The sequence below is a fragment of the Homarus americanus genome, unplaced genomic scaffold (genome assembly GCF_018991925.1).
Source record: "Homarus americanus isolate GMGI-L3 unplaced genomic scaffold, GMGI_Hamer_2.0 scaffold30858, whole genome shotgun sequence".
In the NCBI taxonomy this organism is placed as follows: Eukaryota; Metazoa; Arthropoda; class Malacostraca; order Decapoda; family Nephropidae; genus Homarus; species Homarus americanus.
The window spans coordinates 1,443,217-1,462,723 of record NW_024737697.1 but is presented as its reverse complement, the minus strand read 5'-3'; positions in this window follow the sequence as shown (position 1 = coordinate 1,462,723).

Sequence of the window (19,507 nt, the reverse complement as noted above, 5' to 3'; positions counted from 1 at the left end):
CTTGTTTATTAATTAGTAAATACAATTTCACGAGAAAAAAAGGGAATTCATGTTTCAAAATTTCGAACCAATTTGTAGGAATGGCGTACACAATAATAATAATAATAATAATAATAATAATAATAATAATAATAATAATAATAATAATAATAATAATAATAATAATAATCAGTGTTGAATGTTCACTCAATAACGCTACTCGGGCAAGGCTTCATTCAGTCAACTCCCATGAGCCTACAAGCATCTACGCATTTACTCGACATGAGCCTATTTGGTGAAGGCAATAGTAACTAGGAACGTCTAACCTAACCTAACCTAACCTACCTCATCACTGTTAACCCTTAACCAAAAATAACTCATGCCAATCATACTCAAGGGGTTAAATCAATGTACTCAAGGGGTTAAATCAACGTACTCAAGGGGCTAAATAAATGTGCTCAAGGGGTTAAATCAATGTACTCAAAGGGTTAAATCAATGTACTCAAGGGGTTAAATCAATGTACTCAAGGGGTTAAATCAATGTACTCATGGGGTTAAATCAATGTACTCAAGGGGTTAAATCAATGTACTCAAGGGGTTAAATCATCGTACTCGGAATAAATCATCGTACTCGAAGGGTTAAACCAGGAGTCCATATTCTCAAAGCTTCCTCCGATAAATTTCCCCTTGAAATTAAAACAAAAACTGATCCACAAAGAGACAAAAATTGTGTTCCCAAAATATCACCAAATTTGACACACATTTTACCAGGACTATACGCGTTAACTTTACTATTAAAAAAACGGAAATAATACTAAAGATGTATTTTTTGGATGGGCTATAAACACACACACACACACACACACATACACACACACACACACACACACACACACACACACACACACGTAAAAGGTCGACCTTGAAGACTGGGCGGTAGAAATGTTAAACTATCCATCTCACTCGCCCAACATGTGTCTCAGGTGAGCGGCCACTACAATTACCGCCTTACCTGACCGATTAGATAATTACGTAAATTACTATCGTGGAAAATCGAATTGGAAATAGAATGATTGAGAAAAACATAAATTATATCCATTGAAAAAGTGAATTATTTTTTTTTTCACGAGCGTGTTTTTCAGTCTATTATTTATTGGGTCATTTATTGTTCCATTTATCTAGCTATCTTTATCGTCTCGTTCCCTGGTTAATGTTTTATCGTATTGTTCATTATTAATACCATCAGTTAACCACTTAGCTTCAAAGACGTCACTTTTAATATTTTATTTGGTTACCGGAAGACGATTTTATTGAGCTCAGAGGGGACCCCGTACACAGGTGGTTAAAGAGAATAGGTAAACGAGGTATTTCCTTTCGCTAATCACCTGTAAGACACTGACACGAGGACAATTAGTAGATAACAGTGAGGCGCCTCAGGTTATTATTGGATTAATCACCGCCAGTGTCACCAGATTATGACCTGTACTGCCCTCGCCTCAAGTGTCCCGTCACTCTCTGTCAGGCCCGTTGAATTTTCGCCACACGGACCCCAGCTATTTGGCCCATCTCGCCCCACTCGGTCCACTTCTCCCACTTTAAATAAGGTCAGATCCTCCAACCAACCTCGATCCACGTAAGTAAAAGCCCAAGGGGTAGGTCCAGGGGGCACAAATGCTTCTTTCCACCTGTATGAAGGGCGACACACTGTCTTCGCGTGGTGGTCGGTCGTCAGAAGCGCACGGCTCACAAATATCAAACACCGTCGCAAAGTTCCCGATTTGGTATGGTCGTTATGGGCGAGGCAGCTGTCCATAATGAACCACTGGCCGCTTCTGAATGCTGCTGGGCCATAAATAACACGTCATGGCAAGAGCCTTTGTTTTCGTACAAAGAGGTTTTAAATTGGAGAAAGTATAGTATGAGAGATGGTGTGGGAGAAACTTGTAGAGAAAGCTTTATGGGAGACAGTGTGGATGAGAAAGTTAGAGAAAGTACATCATGATAGAAGACATGATACAGTACTAAAAATAAATACTTTACTATTGCATCTTAAGGAAAGTAGTTTTATATAACAGTGTAATGAAATAAAAGTACGGGTTGAAGAAATTGTTTTTGTGGAATAAGAAAACAAAATATAGAAAATACTCAATGTCAGACGGTGACATTTTGTTCAAGGGAAAAAATGGTGTCATGATATATATTTCTTAAGAGACAGGATAAAAAATAAATAAAATATATTAAAGGAATGACAGTGGAAGAAAAACTACATTACTTTTTTACATACATTTATTTTGCGCTACATTACTTTTTTACAATTACTTTACGCTAAATAAAATGAAAAATGACTCTTTTCTTCCTTACTTAAGAAAAACAAAAAAATTACTAAGAAATGATCAGACAAGACTGACTGTAAATCATGTATGAAAAAGATACATTGGATATCCCTCACTCGGTAAAACCTCCATCAGTAAAGTCACAAAGGGAATTACTTTAGGATTAGAATATGCAGTTAAAAAAAATTAGGGTAAATATAACAGGATGGATGACTCGTGTGTGTGTGTGTGTGTGTGTGTGTGTGTGTGTGTGAAATCCATAACTTTCTGCATATATGGATTGTTTGCACATGCTTAAGTGGCCCATAAGACACACTATACTCGTCCCTATTTCTCTCACACACTCACACACTTTTTCTTTATCTCAACTCAATACTCAAGGTCATTCCCCTCAACTCACCTCAACAGAAAGGTAAAATTCTAAGAAAAAAACCGAACACCGACCTTATCTCTAAAACAGCCTCTAATTAACGAACAAGTCGGCCTCCAACTGACCTCTGTGGGTTAATGAGGTCATCTTGGGTTGAAATTCACCTTAATTTCTTTTTAATTACTCGTGGGGAGGATTTTACCGACATTTGGGCAGAAATGACAGACCACAATTAATGATTAAGCGTTGTTTTCCTCGAGCTATCATTGACTGTCATTCAGTATATCAGTGTTATAGAGCTTAATGATACGACAGGTAAATAACAGGTAAAAAAAAAAAAAATTAACACGTCATTACTCACTGACTGACCGATAATGTCTTTTCCAGGTGTGGGATTTTTTTTTTTCAAATATGTTTCATGAAAGATTACATAATAGAAATATGAATAATTGGGAAATAAAGAGAAACAGACAGATAGAGAAACGAGGATTGAGAAAAATAAGAAAGACAGAGAGAGGTAAAATAATACGCAGAATAACAACACACTGACAACCTGTAATGCATATTTAGGTCGGGTTATGCATAAACAAAAAAAAACTCGTATATAATATTTCCTAAAAAAAAAATATATAAAAAATGCACATATATTTTGTATTTAAAACGGCATGGAGTTCATTGTAATATTTTCTATACATTTTTAAAAGTCTGCCTTAACTGATGTAACTGATATGTATACTTGCTTAGAGTGTATTATATTTTTCCCTATGTATCTATATCACTGAATTGGTTGATTAAGAGATGAAAAAAAAATAACATGTAAGTTATTAGTTTACAAAGTATCATAATATGTGATGAGTTTTGGTATAATTTGTGACACAGTAGTTTATGACACAGTAGTTTATGACACAGTAGTTTGTGACAGTAGTTTGTGACAGTAGTTTGTGACACAGTAGTTTGTGACACAGTAGTTTATGACACAGTAGTTTATGACACAGTAGTTTGTGACAGTAGTTTGTGACAGTAGTTTGTGACAGTAGATTGTGACAGTAGTTTGTGACACAGAGGTTAAAGACTGAGAGGCTAGGGGTCACATAGTTGGGAACGGAAATTTAAAGTATGGAAAAGGTACATAAAGGTAGAGAGATAGGAAGGAGGGACGGAAAGGGAGGGAGGGAAGATGGGAAGGAGGGAAGAGAGGGAAAGGAAGGAGAGAGGGATGGAGATAATGGCATGAAAACAGAAAAGAGAGAGAATGAAAGGCTGCTCTTGGTGGAATGTTTACATGAGTTCAGGTTTAAGCTAGAGAGAGAGAGGAAGGCTTTGTGTATCCTGTATTAAAAATTATACTCCTCTATAGATGACACCGACGAGAAATAATGCAAACATAAAATAAACAAACTTTATTTTTTTTACGAGTAAGTTCTTCCCCTATGGATTTTATTTTTTTTGTCTGACTTAACATTGAAGTGAATACACGTCTAGTTCGATACGGGGATAAGTCATGTCATATTTATATGGATTTGTGAGTCTTGATAATAACACTAAGATACATTATATAATTTATTTAAGGTGAACTACATATATAAGGTAGATTTTTTTTCTCTTAAGTGAGTTTTAGTTATAACAAGAAACTAAATAAAAAATATATTAATGTCTTTATCTCTTGTATTATATAATGTTAATATCGTGTTAATATTTGAGAATTTTATCAAAGAGATTAATGAAATGTTATTGACAGACTAGTGTTCGATGTTGGCGGGAGTAAGGTGATGGTAGTGGTGGTAGTGGTGATGGTAGTAGTATACGTGGTGGTAGTAGTAGTAGTAGTGACCGTAGTAGTAGTGGTAGTTGTGGTAGTAGTCCTCAATTGTTTGTGCACTTCAAGGGAGAGACGCGGGAAGCACCTTTTAACTATTACACAGTGAATTAAATCCCATTCACATTGCCTTAAATACTAATACTCTCTCTCTCTCTCTCTCTCTCTCTCTCTCTCTCTCTCTCTCTCTCTCTCTCTCTCTCTCTCTCTCTCTCTCTCTCTCTCTCTCTCTCTCTCTCTCTCTCTCTGGTTCACCTCCCTTCCTCCAATCCCTCCCACAAAATATATATATATATATCTCCAACATTCCCAAGACAGACAAAGCAAATCTTGACAAATGTTTAATTTTTTCCAATTCCCAGACGGACAAAGAAACAAGTCAGCTAAATTGTGTAATGACTTGATGCGTATTTCCCTCGTCACTCTAAACACACACACACACAGACACACACACACACACACACACACACACATGGCCACCTACAACCACAGCAACTGGCTCACAAGGCTATATCAATCAAACCAGCTGCGACACTCGTGGGGGAAGCAACAATAATGACTGGTCTAGTAACCCAAGTCTGGCCTCCGTGTAACCTTCCACTTAACAACACAGAGAATAATGGTTAGGTTAGGTTAGGTTAGGTTAGGTTAGGTTAGGTTAGGTTAGGTTAGTGGTCTGATGTATTCACGCAGGCGCTGTTTTTCCTTAACTTAACATCAAAGAACATATTCGAAATAGTATGTCTTGAGATTTTACGGGTTGTGTAGTGGATGAAAAATACACACATTGAAGACTGAAATCCACACGGTACTAATTCAGGGTTCTATAATCGATTTGTTTGAAAAAAGGGAAGGAATGTAGGATTTACGAATTTAATGAGATGGAAGGAATGACACTGAATGAGACAGCCAGTGATGTATATACGCGTGTGTCGTGTTAACTGGGGATAGAGAGTTGCTTGAAGACATGTGTGCCAATTGAGACTCTGACTTTAGGGGAGATAAATTAATTTTTCACTTGTAATAATTATGGGTTAACATGTGCTTGTTATGTTGCTGACTTGTACTACACACACACACACACACACACACACACACACACACACACACACACACACACACACACACACACACACACGGTCGGCTGTCAGATGATGGTGAGGCCACAGTAACGCATCTCTCGGCTGTCAGGTTGAGGGACACACACACACACACACACACACATACACACACACACACACACACACACACACACACACACACACACACACACACACACACACAGCGCCATCTAGTGTCGGATTCACGGGTTCATGAGCTCCTCTATTAACTCTTACTGACAGGATTAACGGGATAGTAAGTGACAGGATAGAATATTCAGACAGGATAGAATATTCAGAGAGGATAGAGTGACTAGAAATTCAAAGGATAGAAAGATCAGTAAATTGACAGGATAGAGAGACTAGCAAACTGACAGGATATCCTCATGAATATTCAGACAAGATAGAGATTAGTAAACTGTCAGGATAGAATTATAAATATTGTGTCAGGATAGAGAGATTGTAAATAAACGGGATATACTTGTTAGTATAAAACTGACAAGTTATGTAGATGAATTAACTAAAAAATAATAACGCAAAAGTAGCTGACAGTATTAACTCATTACAATCTGACAGGATATGTGGATTAATATCAACTGACAGGATATATCTAACATGATAAACTTACTGAAAATCTGACATAATAAATAAATAAAAATTCTGACAGGGTAAATATCTGATTACAAAATTATGTAAATTGACAACTGACAGAGCGAGCAGAATTGAAATGCAAACATGATAAACGAATTAACTATACTGACAGGATACATGGAGCCTTTGGTATGCTGACAGGATACATGATGGATCTGGTATTCTGACTAGATAAAAATATTAAATTTACTGCATGAAGGAACTTAATAAATTCTACATGGATAATTAATTGGAATATACTGACAGGGTAACTATGCTGAATATTTAACAAGATAAAAGAGATTAATTAGAATTTTGAAGAGAATAAATTTACTATTAATCGGACAGTATGAATGAATTATCATCCACTGAACTCTATAAATAATCCATTTCATTCAACACCACAAATCATTAATAATTCTGACCGGTTAAATGGGATTAAATATACTGGCAAAATTAATATATTAGAACGAAATGATAAAATACACCACAACTGCCATGAAAAATATGGTAATATTTTTTGTCATAGTATAAAAAAAATATATATATTATTCGACAAGGGATTATCACACATAAAACTTCTCGTAACACATACAGGAATACATAGTGTGGTGATACATACTGCACGAATACATATCATGATAAAGTACACATACATAGAATACATTGACACATACCAATAATACATAATCATATACCACATTGAATATAAAGCGATGTTTTTTTTTTCCCCCGATTAAAATTTTATATACACTATTTTGAATCGTTAAAGAATACCTATGTTATGGTTTTTTTTTTCATTGTATAAAAAAATTGTATTGGATCATCAGGGAAAAAATATTATATGTTTTGTAGTGTTATTTATTGCGTTTGGTAAATAAAATATTGTATTATTTTGCTACTGTGTTCAGATATGACGCAGGTGTTGTTGTTGTTGTTGTTGTTGTTGTTGTTGGTGGTGGTGGTGGTGGTGGTGGTGGTGGTGGTGGTGGTGTGTGTGTGTGTGTGTGTGTGTCCCAGTGTACACAATTCTCTGAGTATGTATATCAAAGTTTCAACAGACAGACAGACAAACTCTCTCTCTCTCTCTCTCTCACACACACACACACCATTCCCCGCCTCTCCCCTCCTCCACGCAAAAAAGCAAGATTACCATTAGCAAGCTCTAGAAAAATGGCGAGATCTGGATTGGAAAAACTTAACGGGTCCGGAATAGATTTTGAGACAGGAAATGAAGGGAACACGAGGTCTAAGAAACCTACTAAAGAACTCGTTTTAGTTCTGAGTTTTATGTTGATGGTGTTAGAGTGGTTTATATGAGGTAAGTTCTCTATATCGGGGTGTAAGAGTGGTTTAAATGAGGTTAGTTCTCCATATCGGGGTGTTCTCGATATTGGGAGAGAGAAGAGAGAACGAGACGAGAAAAAGGGAGGTAGGAAGGAGAGAGCAGAAGGGGGAAGAAGAGAGAAACGAAGGGATAACAGAGAAAAACTGAGAAAACACCAAATGAACCGAAATACAAATGAAGAAGAAAAAGACAGACGAAGAGGAAAAGAAAATGAATACAAGAAAAAAAATAGGATGAAGGAAAGAGAAAAGATTAAATAAATAAAAAATATAATTTAAAATAAAATTCAAGGTACGGGAAAAGAATGAGAGAGAGAGAGAGAGAGAGAGAGAGAGAGAGAGAGAGAGAGAGAGCATAAGACACATAGAGAAACCACACACACACACAGAAACAGACATACATACATACATACACACACACATACAGACAAACACAGAGACACAAAGACAAACAGACACACACACACACACACACAGAGACAGACAGACACATACACAGAGGGATGAAGGGAAGGTTAAAGCCAGCCCAGAGCTTATATTGAATCACAAGTATTCTGGCCACACGATAAATTACACCCACGATAAATTTCCACCAATGAATTTCCTGGACATATATTTGATGTTTTATTATTGTTTATAACTCAGTGGTGAAGAATTGCAAAGACTCTCCCTGCTTAGAATATTTCCTTGAGTTTAGCGGTTTTTCTACCAATAAGTTGACATATATAAATAGTTTTTTATGTATGTATGTATGTATGTATGTATGTATGTATTTGATTACGTGTTTATCTATACATTTATTTTTTTCCCTTAATTATTTATTGGTATATATAACAAACATATATATTAGTTATACATGAACGTAATTATTAAACCTTAACACACTTTATAATTCACACTGAAAAAAAAAAAAAAACACTCCCACAACAATAAAGACAAACTAAGCTACAGTCGCGCCCCGAAACAGTCTATACCACCTTTCTAAGCTCTACTTTGACAGCGATATTGCCAACGAAAATAGTTTCCTCGGGGTTAAAGTTTTCTGTGGGTTAAAGGGGTTAAAGTTTCCTAGGGGTTAAAGTTTCCTCGGGGTTAAAGTTTTCTGTGGGTTAAGGGGTTAAAGTTTCCTGGGGGTTAAAAAGTTTCCTGGGGGTTAAAGTTTCCTCGGGGTTAAAGTTTTCTGTGGGTTAAGGGGGTTAAAGTTTCCTGGGGGTTAAAGTTTTCTGTGGGTTAAGGAGGTTAAAGTTTCCTGGGGATTAAAGTTTCCTGGGGATTAAAGTTTCCTCGGGGTTAAAGGAGTTAGTTTCTTAGGGGGTTAAAGTTACTTAGGGGTTAAAGTTCCATTGGGTTATACTCCTCCCACGGTGCTATTTGAGAAGATTTTTCCCTCACAGTTGCAACTAAATTTGAATAATACAAAAGCGTTTGTGTTTGTCTAAAAAAAAAACAAGTTGGTGTTTTTTCTTCCTGTTTTTATAATTTTTTTGTTTTATTTGTTAAAGTTTGATAGGAATAAGATATAGTGTGGGTGGTGGTGGTGGTGGTTGTAGTGGAGATAATGATTGTAGTAGTAGTAGTTATGGTGGTGGTGATGGTGGTGGTGGTGGTGGTGATGGTGATGGTGGTGGTGGTGGTGGTGGTGGTGGTGGTGGTGGTGATGGTGGTGGTGATGGTGGTGATGGTGTTGTTGTGGTGATAGTGTGGTGATGGTTATATTGATCGTGGTGGTGGTGGTTGTTTCCAATGATATATTTCGACAGCCACAAAAGTAAAACTCTCTCCACCTACACACTACCCACATATTAAAGACAAAACCTAACTTAACCTAACCGAATATACAACAAACATTAAGTCATTATTCTTATACACACACACACACACACACACACACACACACACACACACACACACACACACACACACACACACACACACACACACACACACACACACACGGCATAATACAACACCTGACCTGACACTCGGCGAAATGTTATCACAGAGACGAAAAAAAAAAAAACCTTCGTTAAATAAGCGTTAAATACTTTTTTCTTGATCCGTACTTATTACTTCTGTAGTTTATACGATATGCAGCACGAAGGTGAAATGATAAAATTCTGATGGTGTTCTTACCTCTAAAACGTTGGGTCGACCATAAGCTCAACCCAGGCAGATTTTTAGGTCACAGTTGCACCAGAGACCCAGAGGAGGAGGATGGTAGTAGGAGGAGGAAGAAAGAGGAGGGGAAGGTAGGGGAGAAAGAAGAGGAGAGAAGGATAAAGGAGGAGGAGGGATCAGAAAAGTAGAGGTGAGGAAAAGGACAGAAGGAGGAGGGGGGGTACGAGAGAAAAGAAGAAAAAAGTAAGTAAAGGAGATGGAATAGGGAAGAGGGAAGAAGGAGAGAGGAGGAAAAGGATGGAAAGGAAAAGGAAGGGGGAAGAAGGTGGGGAAGAAAGGAGGAGGAGGGGAGGTAGGGAAGAGAGAGGAAGTCTTTTACCTACACTAAACTCATTCATCTTCATTTACCTTAACAACTTGCAACACCCCTTACCCCCCCCCTCTTCCTACCTCATACCCCCCTCCTCCCACTCTTCCTACCTCATACCCCCCCCCTCTTCCTACCTCATACCCCCCTCCTCCCACTCTTCCTACCTCATACCCCCCTCCTCCCCCTCTTCCTACCTCATACCCCTCCTCCTCCCCCTCTCCTCCTTTGTTTGTTGTTTTATTCCTTCGTCCACTAATTTATTCTCTTACCCTAAATTTTTGTTCCATATATTAAATTATACCCTTGACCCAAAATCCCATTGTTATGTTTTAGCTAAAGCTTTAAAACTTAGCTTACAACCTTAAAGCTATATACATATTTAAAGCCGTGACTAAAAGCTTATATATAAAAAGCTTAATTATTGTTATTTTTGGTATTAAAGGACATTTACTCGTTCAACCATTAACGTCATGCGTGTGTGTTCCTGTGTGTGTCCAACCAACCTTGACACTGTGTTACTATATTTGACAACATTCAATTTGACCTGAAGCGGAGCAGCAAACTTGAAGCCCAGGAAGACGACAATCAGTTCTTTTTTGGTAAACTCTGACATTTGATGGAGAGAGAGAGAGAGAGAATTCACTGCAAATTATCACCTGCATTTCTCAGTGATAGCGTCGCCGGCACCAATTGTCGGGACATCAGTGAGTGTAATGGATGGCCGCTGCACCAAGGAGATATATTGGAGAGAGCTATTAATTATGCTCATCAGTCTGTGGACGCACCCTGGCACTGTGATGGAAGGCAGTGCCAGTGTGAGAGTAGTGCCAGGGTGGGATGGGGTAGAAGTAGTGCCAAGGCGGAGGGGGGTGGGAATGGTGGTCGGTCACCTGGGCTGGATACGCACGAGGTTCACTTACACGCCTGTATATACAAATACATGTACACCCCCACTAGCAAGTAAAACGCACATGCATACATACACATATATGGCCACTCACAGTCAGTACAGTCATTGGCCTGCTCGAAGTAACTCAAGAGACATGTGCCCACTAGATCGTTGTTCAGAAGCGCTTGAGAGGGTAACAGATGCCCGAGAGATGACCCCGGTGGCTTTATTAAGTTTAGACAATATATCCTTCAAGACCTTAAGAGCAGAACGAAAGGATTTATGACAAAACAATCCTCATCAACACACAGCCTATAGTCGGGGAGTGATAGGGGAAGCACAACTGAGATCCAACACCCGCTGTTTACTGTCCCTCCAGGATGACAATGTTTGATCCTATCTTGGAAGTGTGTCAGACCCATCACCTGTAAGAACTAGGAGTCCTTTGTGTACCAGGAAGCAGGTGGTGACTTGGATCCCTTGATGATGTTGAATAAACTGTGTCTTGCTTATTAATGATCAGAGGCGCTATAGATGAGGGCATGAAGAACTTACTGACCTATCTTTGCATTATCAGGGATGGACACCCACACACAAACACACACACACACACACACACAAATAAAATCTGAATAAACCAAACCTATGATCGGCGATATCAAGGTATTATCAACAGTATTGTGCATATATAATAAAACCAATACAAAATATACATCAACGAACATCAACACCCACGATCACAATGTATCTTACAGTTCATAATAAAGACAACTAATAATAATAATCATATGTCCTGACAATTTTCTGGTCCACAAAGGAAAAAATACTGTGTTGATCTGAACCCATAATTACATGTTGGTCCGGGTTAATGTGTATTATAAGTCATAAAAAAATATTGTTGTTTTCACAGTATTATGTCTCGTTAATACGGTATTTATTGACGTTATTACAGTCACTGGTATTGTTATGTTTTACTATTATCATTATTATTGTTGTATTATTATTATTATTATTATTATTATTATTATTATTAACAATTAGTCTCGGCAAATTACCAAGAAATATCTCAAAGTAGTTCCCAAAACACTGACACATTCATCTCACTCTCAACTCTTCCACAAAACCTTGAATAATATACACAAATGGTGGTGTGTGTAGGAGATCTTTTAGACGACCCCCCCCCCCTCACGAAAGAAAAAAAACTCTACATATCATCTTTATAGACAAGAAACAAATTGTCTGGTGTAAGGATAACTCAAAGCTTCACCCACAACACTGAAGGATGTATTTTAAAAGTCAAACTCTTCTTTATAACATTGAAAATTATGGTGTGTGGATTTAACAAAACCAAAGGTACAGAATTTTGTATTTAAAACACTACAGTCTCTCGGCACACACACACACACACACACACACACACACACACACACACACACTAAAATCCTCTTTATGTTTACAGTACAGGAATTTCACGGTTCAATTTCTTTCAATGTGAGTTTGATTTCAAAGTTTACATTCAGGATATTGGGGAACCTCACCAAACAACTACCACCATCAACATTAAAAATCCTGTGTTTAAGTCTGCCGTGTTTGTTGATGACTGTCTGCCAAATCGACCAATATATTTTTAGATACTTTTATTGTAATCGTTTTAGAATTGTCGTCTCAATGTTAGTGCAGTGGGGGGTGTGTGTGTGTGTGTGTGTGTGTAAAAAAGTTCAAATTAATAATGACGTCTTTTTTATACACTTACACAGAGACAAGTATCGATCTAGCACTGAACCCTCGATAATTATGGTCCTTTAACCTAACCTAACCTAACCTAACCAAATATTGATGAGGGTTGCAGGTGTTGTTAGGCTTCACGGTGTTGATTACATTCCTTCAGTGCATTGTTGCATGATTGTCTGACAAGCCATTATATCCGGGTTATCTTGGGGCTTATGCCTTTGCTCTTGTTATCTTGCTGTGCAACATGTCTTTTCATCATGCAATCGTGTGCTCTTTCAACGTGATATCGTATTTGCAACATGACTTCTCACAGAGTTGGTTTATTTACATTTGGTATATTACGAATCTGGGTTAACTCTCTCTCTCTCTCTCTCTCCAATTTTCTTGCTTGCAAAAATCATTCTTTTCTCAAATTAGAATGACTGCAACATTCATTTTTCACAAACTATCATACATTCAAGAGATCTGGAACTATGATACCTTAGTCAATAATAAAAATAAATAAAAAAATAAAAAAAATGAGGAGACCAAACCAATCTATGGCGAAGACCCAACTCAGTTCAACACAAATAAGACAAAAAGAGTAAAAAAAAATAAATAAAAAAAATAAAAAATAAAAAAATAAAAAAATAAAGACATACATATTTACATCCACTAATAAAAACAAATTACATACTGAGTTTATTCGAGCGACTGAATTTGCTTGTAAACGCATTGCTCGCCTTGAGATAAAGTTACCTGCCCCAAGCACAAGCATTGTTAAGGTGTCAAACGAAGCGTATAATATAAAACGTATTTACTCCAGCGGGATAAACAAGCGAGGGTGAACCATCCAAGGAACTGAACTGTGTGTATGATGAGGGGTGTATGATGAGGGGTGTATGATGAGGTGTGCATGATGAGGTGTGCATGATGAGGTGTGCATGATTAGGTGTGTATGATGAGTTGTGTATGATGAGGGGTGTATGATGAGGTGTGCATGATTAGGTGTATATGATGAGGCGTGTATGATGAGGTGTGTATGATGAGGGGTGCATGATTAGGTGTGCATGATGAGGTGTGCATGATGAGGTGTGCATGATTAGGTGTATATGATGAGGCGTGTATGACGAGATGTGCGTAACATGATGTGCGTGACGAGATATACATAACGAGGGGTGCATGACGGAGAGTGCATGACAAGGAAGAGTAAACTGGGGTTAGCCATGACAAAATATTGGACATGTCATTATCAGGAAGTGGGAGGTAAAGGGGAAGAATAATGCAGGTAAGAGAGAAAGACAGAGAAAGAAGGGGATAGAGAACAAAAAAGCGAGAATTAGGATGGGAGAGAGAGAGATAAATTGAATAAGAAGACAAGAGTGTTCGTAAGAGAAAGACAATGTATGGAGAGAGAGAGAGAGAGAGAGAGAGAGAGAGAGAGATATGCGCGCGTGTTAAAGAAAGAGAGACAGAAATGAATAACAAACAATAATCACACTTTCCTCTGATTAAACCACCTATTGAGATAAACTTCTTGGCAAGAGTCAAACTAAAGTTACTTCGTATATTTCAAAATTCTAACATTCTTTTTCTTCCATGTCTTACATCGTACATGCAAATAAAAGTGGAACTGAATTTAAACTTATATACATTTATGTGTGTGTTAGGTGTAGACATAAGCAATTTATTTTTAATTCTGATATTTTTTTTTTATAAGACTGGATATATAATAAATTTTCATATTCTCTGTTTCGTCATAATTTCTAAATCTGGTTTTCTTGTGTCCACAGGTATCACACACAAGAAGGCTCCACCAACCACCCATCCACCCGTAGTGAACTTCCTTGCAACAACTATGGCTAAATATACGCCTTTTAATTCCACATATCAGAACTTTATCCATTATGTATCGTGAACGTAAGTAAGACTCGGTGATATGGAACTATTAAGGCCATTCATACATATCTGAGAAAGATTTTATATTTTGTAGCGGAAAACCTAATTTAAATGTCCCAGTTATTAGGGCTATTGTTATGTAGCCTCTGTAATGACCGATAAACTTAAAATCATCTTGAATTATTTTGACGTTTCTGACTGTTTGAACTATCATTATGTCTCTAAAAGGCCACACGACCAAGAGAAAGAGGAGCAAGAGAGTGGCAATAAAGAGAAAGTAAAGAAAGACAAAGAAGAGACAAAGAAACCTGGCCAGTGAAAGTATAATATAAACTGTGTGAGGGTAAACTCAAGCTTGCTTATCCCCTGTCTCTTGGCGGGAGGCGCTATGATTGGTTGGCCGGGGGAAGCATCAGTGGCCCCAAGTAGCCAATGGGCGGGCAGACATCAGATGCTCCTGGTCGCCTTCCTCTTCGTGTCGTGGCCGCAGGTGGTCGTTTCTGCTATGATCTCTTCTAAATGTAAGTGTTCCTTCAGTTATGTTGTTTTTTAAGTTACTTATGATGAATGAAGAAACTTTCTATGTCTTGTATTATTTATGAACGATAAGGAAAGCTAAGGATTCTAATTTCTCGACACCCGTAAATTTATACATAACCTAGAGTAAACCATGGTGTTGTCATCTGCAGATACAACATGTAATTTAACGAACGAATCTTTGAGAATCAGGGCCTTAACAACAGAGGTAGTAGAGAGACTAACACTCAGCTGGCACCCATCCTGCCCAAGTGCTTGCAGAATGCATTGCGAGTAGTTTCCAATCCTAATGAGTTCCAACTCATTAAAATTAACTCCCATTAATTTTACGTCTGTTACGACTGAGACCCATTTGGACTAGACCCCACTTTCGATAGTTGGATTGGGTTGGGTTGGGTTGGGTTGGGTTGGGTTGGATTGGATTGGATTGGATTGGGTTTGGGTTGGGTTGGGTTGGGTTGGGTTGGGTTGGGTTGGGTTGGGTTGGGTTGGGTTGGGTTGGGTTGGGTTGGGTTGGGTTCAGTTGGGTTGGGTTCAGTTTGGCTGAGGTCAGTGGGTGAGTTCAGTTGTGGTTTAAGTTCAGTTGGGTTAGGTTCAGTTTGGTCGGGTCGGGTCGGGTTATTAAAACTGGGTTACAAGGTAATGAACATGTCCACGACACTCTTTAGTTTAAGACAGTTACCAATGATGCTTTAAACTCTTGTTAACACAGCCTTAAACATTTCTAAGATCATCGACTAGTAGTTTCCAGTATCTAGAGGTCGTCTCAAGCAATATTTAGTCATGCAATATTCTCAAACACTCACACACTCAATCCATCTAGGCAACCCTCTCTTTCACCCCCCACCCCTTCCAACACAGCCCCATTCGTACACTAAAGAAATAAATAATGGTTGACCCTCGTGTAACAAGGATGGCCGGCCCAGGGGCCACCTAGGCGTGAATTTGTTGAAGGTGTAGAAGCTGTCGCCAACACAACTACCACACCTTAAGTTAACGAGTTGCATGACCCAGTGGCAAGGAATAGTCCGAGAAGACCGGACAAATCGCCTACTGCACTGGCTAATCATTACCCCTTAACACGATCCGCAAATCGATTAACATCCAGGTTCCCAATTACTGCTGGGTAGACAGAGGCAAAATGGCGTCAAGAAACTTGCCCATAGTTTCACACTGCCCGGGGATAGAACCAGGGTCCGCTCGCTTGCGAGGCGAGCATGCTGACCATTACACCACAGGTCGCCATCATACATACCCCCTCCCCCCATACACATATATATCACCCAGGCCACGATCGCCAGAATTATTACCCCTCATGGTCTTGATCACATCTCGAGGCGTTCTCTCTTTCTCAAAAACCTGGACAGAGACAAAACACCAAGGTAAAGAACTTCTCACAACAGACCCGACACAAAGGACACTCTCTCTCCCTCACAGCCACTAAATGGAAACTTTTTGCACGGAAAATCTATTTTCTTTTGGGGAAGGTAAAAGGGAGGTGATGGAGGGAGGAGGAGGAAAGAAAGAGAAGGGGGAAGAAGAAGAGAGAGAGAGAGATAATAATATTCATTATTATATTTAATCCCAGCGCCCCCCCCCCTCTCTCTCTCTTCCCCCATCTCCATCCTTTTCTCTCCTCCTTCAACATTCTCTTTCATTCTCCCTTTCATCTTCTTCCCTCTCTCTTCCTCCATCTTCTCTCTTCTTACCTCCTCCCTCTTCCACAAAACAAAGGAGGAATTAAGAAACTATTTTCCCTGCTTTTTCTCTCGTGGTCCGGAAGGGGAGTAAGACCATAATAGGAGAACCAGTACTGTAGGACCCTGGGCCACTACTGAAGGACCCTGGGCCACTACTGAAGGACCCTGAAGACACCACCGGACCACTACTGAAGGACCATGGAGGAATGAACGACCACTGGACCACTACTGAAAAACCCTAGAGGAATGAACGACCACTGGACCACTACTGAAGGACCATGGAGGAATGAACGACCACTGGACCACTACTGAAGGACCATGGATGAATAAACGCCCACTGGACCACTACTGAAGGACCCTGGGCACTACTACCTGAAGGACCCTGAAGACACCACCGGACCACTACTGAATGACCATGGACTATGGAGGAATGAACGACCACTGGACCACTACTGAAGGACCATGGAGGAATGAACGACCACTGGACCACTACTGAAGGACCTGAGACAAGGACCCTGACCACTGGACTCCTGAATGGACCCTGGACCACTACTGAAGGACCCAAGACTGAAGGACCATGGAGGAATGAACACCCGGACCACTACTGAAGGACCATGGAGGAATGAACGACCACTGGACCACTACTGAAGGACCATGGAGGAATGAACGACCACTGGACCACTACTGAATGACCAGGGAGGAATGGGAACGAACGACCACTGGACCACTACTGAAGGACCATGGAGGAACGAACGACCACTGGACCACTACTGAAGGACCATGGAGGAACGAACGACCACTGGACCACTACTGAAGGACCATGGAGGAATGAACGACCACTGGACCACTACTGAAGGACCATGGAGGAATGAACGACCACTGGACCACTACCACAAGACACCAGGACAGCCAGGGAGTCACCTAGCCCCCACCTCTTAGCACTAATTACATTGTCCTAATTTAATCAAAATTTAGTGAATAATCTCTGGCTTAAACCCGCCAGTTCCTCTAATTTCATTGGCGCTGCACTGGGAGAGAGAGAGAGAGAGAGAGAGAGAGAGAGAGAGAGAGAGAGAGAGAGAGAGAGAGAGAGAGAGGCATTCAGAAAGTGAAAAGAGACAAATACAGAAACAAGATGAGAAAGCGAAACAGCCCAACAGAGTCTCTCTCTCTCTCTCTCTCTCTCTCTCTCAACTTGCCGGACGCCCTGAAGACCAATAATCTTCCTCTGGATAACAGTATTAGTAAGGATGGAAAACTTGAGCGCAGTGATGTTGTCAGGCGCAGTGTGGTGGTAGTGGTGTCATGGGGAAGCGGCGGTGTGGTAGTGGTGTTGTCAGATACAGTCAAGTGGTGTTGTCAGATACAGTAAGGTGGTTAGGGGTGGTGATAGTGGTGTCAAGCACAGTCAACAGTCAGGTGGTGGTGGTGGTGATGGTGGTGTCAAGCACAGTCAACAGTCAGGTGGTGGTAGTGGTGGTGATGGTGGTGTCAAGCACAGTCAACAGTCAGGTGGTGATGGTAGTGGTGGTGGTTGCGTGTGGCGCGTCAGGCCCGGCCCAAACCAGGTGTTCCGTGCACCTGCTGATAACGTCTTGCTGACAGGGTGTATTTTCTTATCGTTCTTGCTCCCCGTGTGACTTACAAGACGCTGGCGGTGACACACACACACACACAAGAAAACGAAAAACCTCACACACACACACACACACACATTTCCTTAATCATAAGGAATTATTTCTCATATACACTGGAGCATCGCTGGGTAATAGTGTCAACTCCAGATAGCTGTGTTGGGAAATCTACAGAATTTCGTTTCATATTTCCTGCTGGCGTTTCCTGTGTGTGTGTGTGTGTGTGTGTGTGTGTGTGTGTGTGTGTGTAAGAGAGATTAATGTGTACCCTCAATCTAGTTCCTTATTTCACACTGCAATATTTCCCACTACAATCACCACCACCACTACTACTGCCAGAGTTGTCTCGGCGTTAACCTAGTTTAGTGGTATTTGCTTTTAGCCCAGCTATAGTTCCTTCTACGTACGTTTATTTGCGTTCATATTGCTGTGTGTCACTAACATATTTTAAGCACACTTGCGAGCGTACATGTTTGTGTGGTTGGGGGAGGATTGGTGGTGCTAATGAAGTATATAGACACTCAGACCACAACACAGGTGGCTTATACAGAGCACAACACAGCATTACCGTGACGTCATCATAAACATTGCAGGAAGCAGCAGTCAACAAAGGGACAGAGACTCGTCCATCAGCCGTGATCTGCGTGTGCCATTTTTCCTGGGAGTCTCCGCCGTCTTTTATTAAGGAAAATAACCTTTCTTACTCCCAGTTGTTTCTTGTAAATGTTCTAAGATTTCTCCTCGGAAAATGCGCCGTCTTATTCCCTGACATATGACTTAATTTCATCTAATCTGGCAGCTTATGAGAGGAAATTTCGGTAGAGTTGTTAAAAAAAAAGTGACACAAATAGACTCCAAGATTTACGTTACTCTGTACACATGTCCTTCTACCACACAGTACATGTCTACAGTAATCAATAAAGTAATAATGATAAAGTTTCATAACGATTATAACTTGACCAAATCACATTAAAAAAAAATGCATCTAAAATCTATCATCACCGGAGCAGAACTGTGATAGAGTGATTGTTAGTCCAGATCATTATCACGTGAATGGGTCAAAGCCACGGTCCAC